This window comes from Manis javanica, chromosome 16 (genome assembly GCF_040802235.1).
Source record: "Manis javanica isolate MJ-LG chromosome 16, MJ_LKY, whole genome shotgun sequence".
Classification (NCBI taxonomy): domain Eukaryota; kingdom Metazoa; phylum Chordata; class Mammalia; order Pholidota; family Manidae; genus Manis; species Manis javanica.
In genome coordinates, this window is record NC_133171.1 from 25,143,898 (window position 1) to 25,156,278 (window position 12,381).

The window sequence follows — 12,381 nt, forward strand, 5'->3', positions numbered from 1 at the left end:
TGTTCATCCTGCCATGGGAGTGAACAGAGGTCAGAGCAGGGCTTTTCCATCAATCATTCCACATTTTTATTCCTACTCATGTGGAACTTCTGGGATCCAGAGGAGGAGGTGAGTTTCCAAGGAAAATATCTAATGAAAAGAGAAGGCTCTGTGTTGAAGTTACTTATCCTGAAAATGCAAGATTAAACATAGAATCCCAGCAATACTTGAGCTACATGCTCTAGGCCATAGGTTTACTTTCACTCATCCTAGGAAGCTCATACCATCATCTCCCTTAAAATATCGGTCCCCGAGTTCTTTGGTGTGACGGTGGAGCTGGTCCTGCCCCTTTGACCTGCCTCGGTAAGACTTACAAGTCTTCCTACCACCCTTGACTGGAGCTCCCAAGGGCCTATAGCCAGGGAGTGGTGACTTACGGCCTAGGGAACAAACCTGACTGCTAATGTCTATTTATTTATTTTTATTTATTTTTATTTTGGTATCATTAATCTATAATTACATGAAAGACATTATGTTTACTAGGCTCCCCCCTTCACCAAGTCCCACCCACATACCCCTTCACAGTCACTGTCCATCAGCATAGTATGATGCTTGCTAAATAAAGTTTTATTGGCACATCGCTCCACCATTCGCTTGTGCAGTGTCTATGCCTGCTTTCACACTACAATGGCTTGACTGACTTGGGAGAGGGAGTATGGCACATAGCACTGTCCTTTAGAGGGGAAGTTTGCTGACCCTAACTGAAGCCATGGGCCCTTTGTTTCTTTATTATCTATCCAGCCCAGAGCTGGAGTGGGCATTCATCATTGCTTATGTTCTGTATGCTGATAATGATTCCTAACATTCTCAGAGGACTTCCTACAAACTCGACACGGTGCTAAGCTGCTTCGACATGCATTATCCACATTATATTCACCAATTTATAGAATAGAAATACCACTGTTCCCACTTTACAGAGAGGGGAACCTAGAATTATGGACATTTTGTAACTCATCCAAGGCTGTGTTGCAGAAAGAAGGTTCAAGCGTCATCTGCCCTAGGCCTGCCACGAGCGTTTCTGGCTGAGGGGTGAGCATGCACCATGAGGAGCCCTGGGGCCCTCCCTGGCCCAGCAGGATCTGGGGTGGGGGGCTTCCCTACAGGCTTCAAACTAGGCGTGGAGTAGTTATCACCCAAAGAGAAGAAGTCTCCTAGGGGCAGGGTCACAGTGAAGAGACCCTGGTAGGCTGTGTTAGGGGGCAGGGCCGTGGCGGAGGGACAAGGGCTGCTGGCGAGGGGACGGCTGGTGGGCTCAGCCCGGACGGAGGCCAGGCCAGTGAGCAGCCTGGACTTTGCAGGCCGCCTCCCACACGTGCACTTGCAGGGGCCCCCGGCAAGGTTTTTGGTGGCCTAACTCTCTACATGGGTCAGCTTTAAGACGGCTTTGGGGAAGGGGAGACCTTAAATGTCTTAAACGGAATGGGATCACTGGAATCAGAGAAAGAATGCTAATAGGAGGTGGGTATGAAATTCTTAAGAACACAATTCTTCAGAAATAACTTCCAAAGGAAATTCAGCCCTGCCTCTGACTTCTCATAAAACTTTAAGGACTGTTTTGATGAGGGGTGGGTGGTATGTCAGTACACTTGATGGAAGGCCCACAGGTGCGTCATGAATCATGATGACCGCAGCACACGGGACGGCTTTAGTGACCACAGCCGACCCACTGGCCGAAACAGCTCATGCCTGGAGGACACGCCGCCTGATGAAACCAGAACCTCATCATCACAGGAATGGCTGGAGCCCGTTTTTCTCTTCCAGTGTCCTAAATTGACCTTTCTAAACCTGGCACTTTGCAAAATGTCCTCTCTGCCTAATTTTTCCATCAAAGAAGGCCATTTTGCACATGAAATCTTTCCATAGCACATCCCAGCTTCCACTGCAAAGTGATAAAAATTACATGACATTTTCGGTATGATTTGAAATATTTGATTACAAACACTGCATGATTCTGCTTTTCAAATGCAGCGAGCCCTAAATATTAATAAAGACCCTAATCAATAAATACTATCACTGTAATCTCTGTGAAGTTGCAAAAATAGGATCACGCTAGCTAATTGTTAAAAAATGAAATGTTGCAGTTTACATGTGTGTGTGGTGTTCAGCGGAAACTGGAGGGTATGGGAAATAGTGGTTTCTGCCTGCATCGTGGGCTTCTGCAGGGGACGGTGACTAAGGCCAGTGCGCTAGAACAAGGTGCAAGGACCCACCGGCAGTTTGAGACCCCCCATCAGGCAGTGCCCGGACTCTGTCTAGTCATGGGCAAGGGGCATCTCTGCCTGACTTTCACCCCAGGCTCAGGGAATCCTTGTGGCTAGAAGGATTCCTATCTGAGCTCCCTCTAAGGCAGAGATTAGTCTTAAAACATCGCTGAGAGGCAGCTGTGCAGTTTCTCTCTGAGCCCTTCCAGTGTCCAGACCTCCCGGCGCATGAGGGACAAGGCCCTGCTATTGGCCACTCTTCGCTGGCGGAACATTTCCACCGAGTCAAGTGATATTTTTTAAAAAGTCACTTTTTTATGAAAGTGATAAAGATGTGGTCTTCCTGATTCAGGCCCCTCACCCACTGGTCCTCATGCTCTGGACCACCCCCCACGGTAGTTCTCCAGACGTCCGAGGTTGGTTTTATCATGACTTCCCCAATGGTCCTCAGATTTCAAACACCCAGCCCAATTCTTTGTCTACTTTGCATATGAAATGATGTCCAGATGTGTCACTGTCCTTTAAGTACTGTCACTGTTCTTCAAGAGTTTCCCGTTTGTGCCTGCCTCCCTCAAAGTCTGCCTCAGGCCCATCATTACATTTCAGTCAGAGCAAAAGGTTCAGCGTTTCGTCATACACATGAAGTGGACGACAAAACTGTCCATTCTTGCCAGGGAATCTGAAGTCACACTTCCCATTGACCCTCCATTGACGGAAGATAATAAGTGCTCTCAAAAAGGACTGTCTTGAAGATGTGCATTTACCGATTCCCCTGTGTCTCTCCAACCACGCTGGAGGGGTTGTAACAAACTTGGCCCCTGACAGCCCATGTGCTTTGATCTCAGTATCTTGATCGCGCATGGAGCTACTTTCACTGACTGTGTTTGATATTTTGCTGTTTTCTTGAGAAGTAAAAAGCTTTCAGCCCATTTACTGTATTTTAAGAGTTTTTCTGTACTTGACATTGTATTTGCTCAGTGAAGTATTGTGTGAGGAATTTCAAGATTTTATTGCAAAACTTTTCTTGGGCAAAGTGTTGGCTATTTTTAGTAAGTTCATGTTGCTGGGCCTAGATTTATACTGTAAAGCATGAAAGTATTTGTGGATGAAATTGAAGAGCTTTTACTAATAAACTTTAATAAATCTTGAAAAATGCAATAGGTGCCAAATGACCAGAGAGGGAAAAGTATTCTGAGTGTCAAAGAGTAAAGTAGGGAACCCTGTGCTTTGTATATTGATCAGCTCAATTACAACTCCCAGAGATATTCCAGATAGAATATTAAACAATGATTCATAATAAATTCAAAAGAATAACTGTGATTACTAGAAAACAACACAAGTTCACCAAAAGCAAGAAACACTAAATGATGCTTTTTCCCTATTTTGATAGGTTTACCAGACTGCTATACCAGTTGTTTTTTTTTTTTTTTTGGTCCTTTTGGTAAGAAAACTGAAGACAAGTGTCTTGAAGACAAATGAAATCCCATGGCCCATCAAGCCAAAGCACCATCTGTTGCTTTTGGAAAAAATAATGGGGTTCTTTACTTTATGAAAACAGTGATCTTTCAATGTATTTTTCTCCTTGCCTTGGCTGCTGGGAAGCTCAGAGGTGATTTTGTGGCACATGTTAGTAATGATACAGACCCTTCGGGCATACATGTTTATGGATTAACTTCATTCCTGGCTTCTTTATATTATCTTATCATTACTCTACCTTCACTGTATTATTTCAGTCACAAATACAAGCACTGGGAACTCAGGCATGGTCTGAGCCTAACAGGGCTCTCAGTTTAGTAGGAAGGCAGACCTTTGCTAATTTTTATCCGCTTATATCATATGCACTTTGTTAGCTGTCTCAAGTCCTTTCTGGATGATACAGAGTATTTGGGGTATACTTGGCTAAATATAAAAGCAATAAAGATGTGTGGTCTTCCTGTATCACTACCCTTTCCTTGAAACGGGAGTATTAATGTAACCTAAAGGTGCAGTCTTTTTAAAGAAGCAAATGATGCCATTGGCTCAAATTTAAACTAAACCTAATAGATTTTTCTCTCTTCTCCTGAATTTCTGAAAAGCTTTTACATTTGTTATTTTTACATTGTATCATGCTAATCTTGATTCATTTATGCCTAGCATGAACTACCAACGTGATACTCTAAGAATCTTTAAATATCTTACATTTGTGTTAAGAATTTTCTTACCAAAAAAAAAAAACAAACCCTCTGGCTCTTCTCTAGAGACTTCTCAGCAGGTACTAACTTTCTTCCCAAGAGTCCTATCATCCTGCCTGAATTTTTCCTTCTTTTCCTTAAGGATATTATAAAACACTTTCCAGAGCTTTGCTGAGATCACAGGTTCCATTTACTCTATTTCCCTGATATAGCAAGCTGGTAAATTTCTAGCAAGCTGGTAATGGGAAAAAAAAAAGCATAGTTTAGTGTTTCTTGCTCTTGGTGAACTTGTGCTGCTTTCCAGTAATCACAGTTGTTCTTTTGAATTTATTATAAGTCATTTGCTTAATATTCTATCTGGAATATTTCTAGGAGTTGTAATTGAGCTGATCAGTATACAAAGCCCAAGGGGTTCCCTACTTTACTCTTTTTGACACTTAGAATGATTTCCCCTTTCTGACCACTTAATAAACTTAACGCAATTTCTTAAATTTCACCCACAAATTTTTTGATGCCTTATAACAAATCTGGACCCAGCAACATGAGCTCATCAAAAATAGCCAATAATTTGCCCATTGTATATTTTAATTTTCTCTGAATCACATTAAAAAATGCCTTTTAGTTTGAAAATCATTCTTTTTGATGAGGAAGAAGAAATATGCTAGCATTTGTATAGCTCTGCTTTCTCTGTGTTATTGTAACAATATTGGTCAAGGCTGTATCTTCTCTGTTACTGTTTTTTGTTTTCAAGACAAAGAGACCCCCTCTTTTTTTGGTGGCATGTTCTGGTTTATCCAGCTTTTTAGTCAATTGGACATTATTCTTACAAAGATTGTGATTCTTTAAAAAAAATATATTCTTAGTTACATGTCTTCCATTTTCTCTAAATTGAAAAATACAGAGTGAATATCAGAATTCTTCGGAGAATTTCAGGGTGGTATGTTTGTTATACAAGATCTGTTCCTTTCAATGTTCCCTCTTCCTAGACCCTTTTATAGGTCTCTGTCTGGGGTTTCAAACCTCTTGCTTTTATTGTTACTAAAAATTGTTTTCCTAAGTTCTGACTACGCTTCCTTATTTGTATTCTCTCCGCTCCAGCCTTTACTTTTGTTTGAAAAGGACTGTAACTCCCTTGAGAAGTCACCTTGAAATGGGAAAGCTCAGCCTCTTCTCAACTCTTGCCCCATCTCCAGACACCTAGATACCTGTCCCTAGTCTGAGTTGTGTGAAGACACTCACTTGGTCTGGAAAGACTTGGAGGGATTGTGCCCAGTCAGAATTAAATAGAAAAATCTCTGTTTTTTCATAGAGGTCAAGAAGCATGTGTTTCATCTTAATAGCCAGTGGCCGAATGGACTGACTGGGAACGGTCTTACTAACCAGGACAAGGCAACAGAGCTCTATTTCTTAAGGGCAATTTAGAAATCCGTCCGTCAGGTCCTTGCCTCCGCAGGCTCTGGCTCCGTGTCCCTCCCAGGAAACATAACAGACCAAAACCAGTGTATATTGTTCAGAGACAATGAACTTGAAGTGTTTCCTTCTGTTGTAGGCTCACTGTGTGCAACGGGGGGAGCACTCCACGGGATATTTCATATTCTTGCTGCCCTGTTATATCTTCTTCGGAGGAAACAGCATCATCTGGGGCTCTCCTTTGTGCATTTTGGTTTCCTCTGCTAGTAGGTCAGCTCCACGAGGGCAGGAACCCTGTTCTCTCTTATTTGCCACTTGATTGCCTGTAACCAGAGTCAGGCCTGGTACAGGTACTAGTACATTCATTCATTCATGCAACATGTCTTACTCAAGGCCTGCATATACAAGGCACTGTTCAAGGTGCTGAAGTATAGTAGTGGATAAAACAGACCAAGTCCCTGCCCTTAGAGAATGTACATTGTGGTAGGAAAGTTGGGTCATAAAAGATCTACCTAAATGCAATGTATACAGTGTTAAAGAGTGATAATTGCTAAGGGGAGAAAACAACACCCATTAGCAGGAAGGATAGGACACAGATGGTGGGGAATTTGAAAGTTTGGGCAGGGTGCCAGTGAAGGTTTTACCAAAAAGGTAACATTTATTGAATTTCAAAAGTGAACTATCATAACCTATCAAGCCAAAACAATAGTGCATTTGGAATTGAGCCTGCACAGGCCCTCCCAACCCTGCTGCAGCATGGACTGCTTTTATCAGGCCAATTCCTTATCTTAAAACTTATGGATCCTCTCTCTTGCTGTCACACCCAAACTCTTTTGTCTGGGTCTTAAGATTCCCACCAGAACATTAATTCTTCTATTATTCCAGAAAGACCCTTTGGGCAGGCCCGTCTCCTCTCTACTTTCTGCACAATATCATGCTGTAATATAATAATGCGACATAATAATGGAACCTCATCCTGTGGGCTGCTTCCCTGCCTACAGTCACAGTCGGCAAATTACATGTCAGCTGTCCCCAAGCTTCTGCTGTCTGTCCCGTTTGGCCTCCTTTCTGCATACGCACTGCCTCTCTCCTAGAGCTGTTTTAAGGATTAAATGAGATGGCATCAAACTCAGCATCTGTGTTGTAATCTAACAAATACATAAATATCAAACTGAGTTAAAAATGCCAATTAAGCATCACATTGACACATAGCTGCTGCATAATTTTGACAAGTTTTGATCACCCTGGATAACAATTCCGACAGAACAGTGACTTATCCTCTAAGGCAAGGCATTTGAAAATGTGAAACATGAAACAATGCCCAGCAAGGTCTGGAGTTCATATATCTTGACTGTGTGTCTAAGCAAACCCACGTGGACAATGACGTTGCAGTTGGGGTCGGACCTGCGTGAGGAGGTTCCCCAGGCTGACCAGTCACAGCATCTTCTTGACGTGCAGCAGCTTTGGTGAGCTGGGCCTCTCCGTGCTGGCCCTCCTTACTCTAGCTTCTGGGAAACGACCTGAGGCCGTCCCAGACAAATGGGTGATGGCATCGCCACGCTGCTGGGCTACGGGCAGCGTGGGGCTGAGCCGCGGCTGGGCCCATCAGCTAGAGATTTGTCTTGGAAATGGCCACCAGTGACCGCTCACCAGGGCTGCCGTGCTAGTGAACTGCCTGCCTGTCCCTGCTGAGAAAGGGGTGGCCACAGAACGGGCTGGTTATAGTCATGAATGAGCTAGAGGTTATCTGCTAAGGGAGAGGAAGAGACATTTATAAAACGTATGTGAATGCTCTTTTGAAAGTTGTCTTTTCATGAGATAATTTCGGTGCTGACACCATGGAAAATAATCCAGCCTAATAGTTTTGATAATAGGAAGCTGTGTGGATTAAATTTTCCATGTTTTGTTTCAAAGGGTCTGTTTATGGAAGATAGGGGGCTGTGGCAAAGGTCGAAAACATATGTTAAAAGATGTTTGACAATAGCTGTCTGGCCAGAATCACTTTTCCATAAAAAAGGATGTGAGTTTAATAGGCAAATAATGACTTAATCATTGTAATTTTATATATATATGATAAAAAACCATTACATCATTTAAAAATGAAGAAATGGAAATTCTGAATTGCATTTAAGTATTATTATTGGGAACAAAAGTAAAAGGGGATTAACAATAGGCTAAAAGTTACTTTTCCCTGAAAACAAAAGCTGTTTTAAAGTATATATTTAATAATAAGAAGTCAATTTGAATTTGGTTCCTTTCTACTGACTAGACCCATATAATCCACTTGCTTTAAAAATAAATTTCCCTTGCAGGGTTTTCTGAGAGCATTGACCCTTCATGGGACATCTCGGTGTGGCTCTCTGTTACCCTGATGCCCAGGCGGGCCGGCCCACCACTTCCCCCACAGTGAGAACTAACTGAAGCTCTTCCAGAATAAAAACTTGCAACCAAATGCAGCCAAGTGTAGCTCCTGGGGCCACGCAGTGGGGAATTGCTACTGATTTTCCGTACTCTATTTGGCCTCCAGAAATAAAGTGGTAAAGTGACCAGAACAGTAAAAGGAAAATCTTCCTGAGTAGTTAAGGAATTCTTGGCAGTAGACTTTATGATGTGGAACAGCAGGAAAAAATAAACCCAGCAGACAGAGGTCTGCAGAGAGGAATAACCACAGGCTCTGAATACTACACATGCGGCTGCCCACCCGAGGGTACGGAAGGATACGTGCTTCTCTCGGGATCGGACTGTCGCGGCCCTCGGTGCTCTTGGTGACCTGAGATGAAAGACAGCTGAAGGCCAGCCTGGCGCTGTGCGGAGTCACTGAAGCAGGGTTTTGGACCAAGAAAGCTGGCAAGTAGCGGACAGACAGGAGACAGCACGTACTAAAGTAGATTTTAGCACATATTTAGGCGGGCATAAAACATATTCCCACCTCCAAGAATATATTTGCAGGCAGCTTTAAAAACTTTAGACACTCCTCCGGGGTAAGTTAGAGGGTCTGCTTTCTTTTATTGCTGCTCTATAGACAGACATCAAGAGATTTTTCTTTTTTGGTGACCAAGATATTGAATTTGGTGATTCCATGTGGATTATAAATACAACTGAAGGAAAAAAAAAGGGAGATAAATTGTGGCTGTATCTAATATAATATGACACTCTTAACTGAAAATTCTAGAGATGTTTACTTAAGCTCTGTTGTTATTGTTTTGGGTGTATAGTTGAAACGAAAACATACTAAGTGATGATGGAAGATGTAAAAGTCCAAAGTGGTGACTGTAGGATTGTTTTGCCCTAAATTCTCAGTTTTCATGGGCAACTATTCTTCTCTCTTAAAATGGAAACACAGTTCAGTTTTCTCATCAGGAAGGTGGCAGTGATGCACTAAATAAATCCCAAGGTCCCCATCAACTGAACATGCAGTTGTTTCTAGATACCCTGATGTTTCTGCTTGTATTCAGAGAGCAGCGGCAGGGAAGCCAGGTTATTGAAGAGCCTGAAATGGCTTCTGATTCTGGGCCCTTCTAATGCAAGAGGCTGCCAGGGACTCAGAAGTCTCATCAGGCAGTCCTGGAAAAGAATGCAGTATTTTCTACTTCTTGCCATAAGAGATTCTGAGCTCTGTCTTTTCCCACTAGTTACAGCCATCTGCAGGAGCGGAAGGGAAAGGAGAAAGATTTACAGCAGGGACTGGCAAACCGTGTGTGCAAAGGACCAGATAGTAAACATCTGAGACTTGGTGAGCCATATGGTTTCTCCTGCAGCTACACAATTCTTCAGTTGTGGAGCAAAAGTCGTTACAGACCGTGTGTAAAAGAATGGGTGTGGCTGTGTTCTACTAAAACTTTATTTATAAAAACAGGTGGTGAGCCAGATTTGGCCCATGTGCTACAGTATGCTGATTCTTGATTTAGAGTTGAAGGACAACAGTGATTTCCACTCTCAGCTGGCAGGACAATAGGAATTCTCATACCCTGTAGTTCAAGCCCCCAGAAAGGTTCCCAATGTGTTTCCTATTCAAGCCCTTGTGATAAAAGGCCCATCAGGACTATATTTTCACTCCAGAATTTGTTTCAGACTTAAAGTTTATCATTCAAAATAAATTTAAAACATAGGAAAAAATTTATGCTTTCAGCTTCTTTAGATACAAAAATAACCAAAGGACAAAAAGATGCAGGCGATGCGATGTTGCATACTTCGAAATTATTTTGGCAGATCTAAATTCAGTATTATTTTGTGACTGATAGAACTGAGAGAAATGTGGTTTCCTTCATTATTCTCCTTCTGTCATCTGTGTTAGAAAAATGAATATCGGCCTAACAAGGGTATTTGATGTTTATGTTCTCTGTTTAATATTTCTTGGTGGAAACCATAACTGGGAGGAGAGCATTAGGAAATTAACCAGGTACTATTATCTGGGCATAAGGCAAGTTTTCCATCACTAAAATTTTAAGAGCTTGAAAAGTTTTCCAGAGCATCTCTCTTTGCCATGAGGCTTTGAAGAAACAGAAAGTAATTTGCTGTTGTAAAATTTCAGAATGTTTTTCCATAGTAACTCAGTCTTTTAAGGGATTTCTACAAAGCCCTTACCCTTCAAGAAAAACAGCAAATGCTTTAATATGTATACATACATACATACTTTTAAAGTGCATCTGAGAATAATTCTCCATTAAATGACTAAAAAACCCCATGGCATCTCTAGAAAGCACTGTGGGCACCAAAGTTTTGACCTTTTCTCTCCACTGAGTAAAATGAAAATGTTTAGATAAGGATTTGCTTTCTACTAACTAAAAAATGTATAATCCAATCAATAGGCTTTGACTATGATAACCAGTAATCCATGATCAATAAACTATTAACTGAGGGCCACATGTTGAAAGTGGGACAACTTTTTCTACTCATGTGGGGCATCCAGGAATGAATGAATGGATGTTGTCTTCTTCTATCAAGATGCTTCCTTTCCAGTTTGATTTACTGAGCCGGGAAGGTTTGGTGGTACTAGTGTTGGGTTAGGCATTAGGAGGCTTCAATTTTTAGATTTAGTTTGACTGCTTCTCCGCTTGGAATCTGTGATGGTTAATTTTATTTGTCAATTTGGCCTGCAGTGCCCAGATTAATCAATATACTAATCAATATACTAACCAATATTGCCCCAATGTATCTGAGTGTGTCTGTGAGGTTGCCCTCAGGTGAGATTAGCATCTGAATTGCCCGACTCAGCAAAGCAGATGGCCTTCCCATCATCCAATCTGCTGAGGATCTAAATAGAACAACAAGTGGAGGAAGGAGGAATTTGCCCCTTTTTCCTGCCTCACTGTTTGAGTTGGACTATCTCACCTCTTGCCCTTCCCCTGCACTGGGACTGACACCATCAGATCAGCCCCCCTGGTCATCAGGCCTCAGGACTCAACCTCAGCTCTCCTGGGTCTGCAGCTGGCAGGTGGTGGGCAGTGGAACTTCTCGGCCTCCACGGTCTCGTGAGCCACGTCCCCATAATAAGTATCCTTCATGTATAATATCTACCATGTACCTCCTGTTGGTGTTTCTTTGGAGGACCCTGACACAGAACCCTTGGCCAAACCACTCATCTCTGAGCTTCAGTCTCATCTGTAGAACGTGCTCATACCTGCCACACAGAGGTAGGATTGATTATATATGTGATGAAGTGACAGCATTCCATAACACCTGGTCCTCTTATGAGAAGGCTGTAAAGCCCTCTAGAGCAGGCCTTTGTCTTATGTCTTTGAATTTAATTTTAGAAAACTTCATTGAACATCTACTAGGTACAGCATCACCCACCAGGGCCTTATGCAAACAGGCAGTTATTATTGATTGACTTGTATCAGGTAAATGCTGTAGGTAATGGCAAACAGATATTTTTGTTGGTACTCATTTACTCACTAGTGAATGGAAGATGTGGTTCCTTTTAAGACTTTGTCTATTTCTGCATTAGATTTCTGAAGGAAACATCTGAAACCCAGCTCTCTGGCAGGCAGCTTGTGTTCAGGTTCCCGGCACTCTGCACGGCGGAGGCTGGGGCAGGCAGGTAAGCTTAGAGAATTCCTCACCGGTACTTCGCAAGCCAGTACTTAGCAAACCAGTACTTAGCAAGGCAGGTAGGCTTAGAGAGAGAATTCCTCACCGGTACTTCACAAGGCAGTGCCGCCTTTCACACCACACAAAAGCCATCACAAATGACTGTTCCTGTTTCCACTAAAAAACGTCGGTCATGAAACTCGTTCAATAATATTTAGCACCTCCTCTAAAGTCTAATTCTCCTCAACTGGGTAACTAGACTTGGTATTACTGAACTGCATGTGGAGAAATCCCATTGTAATCTTCTATTTTCAGGTCATTGTGCTGAATTGTATACATGTATACATGTCATACACACATGATGGTAATCAAGCTATTGAACAGTTGCATTAAGGTTTAGATACTCAATCCGTGGAAGCTGGTAATTACTTTGCCCTGTAATCACAGTAGAGGGCAATGGAGAATGAAATACAGGGGCTGAAATGGAAACGTACTTGCTTGAGTTGGGGGAATATTTTCTTGGCAGTGTT

General features: G+C 42.3%; 1 protein-coding gene across 3 annotated transcripts in view; it reads right to left on the bottom strand.

The window, feature by feature from the left end:
• KCNQ5 (potassium voltage-gated channel subfamily Q member 5) overlaps positions 1 to 12,381 on the bottom strand; it is a 455,253-nt gene that overhangs the window by 148,767 nt on the left and 294,105 nt on the right. The window lies entirely within an intron of this gene.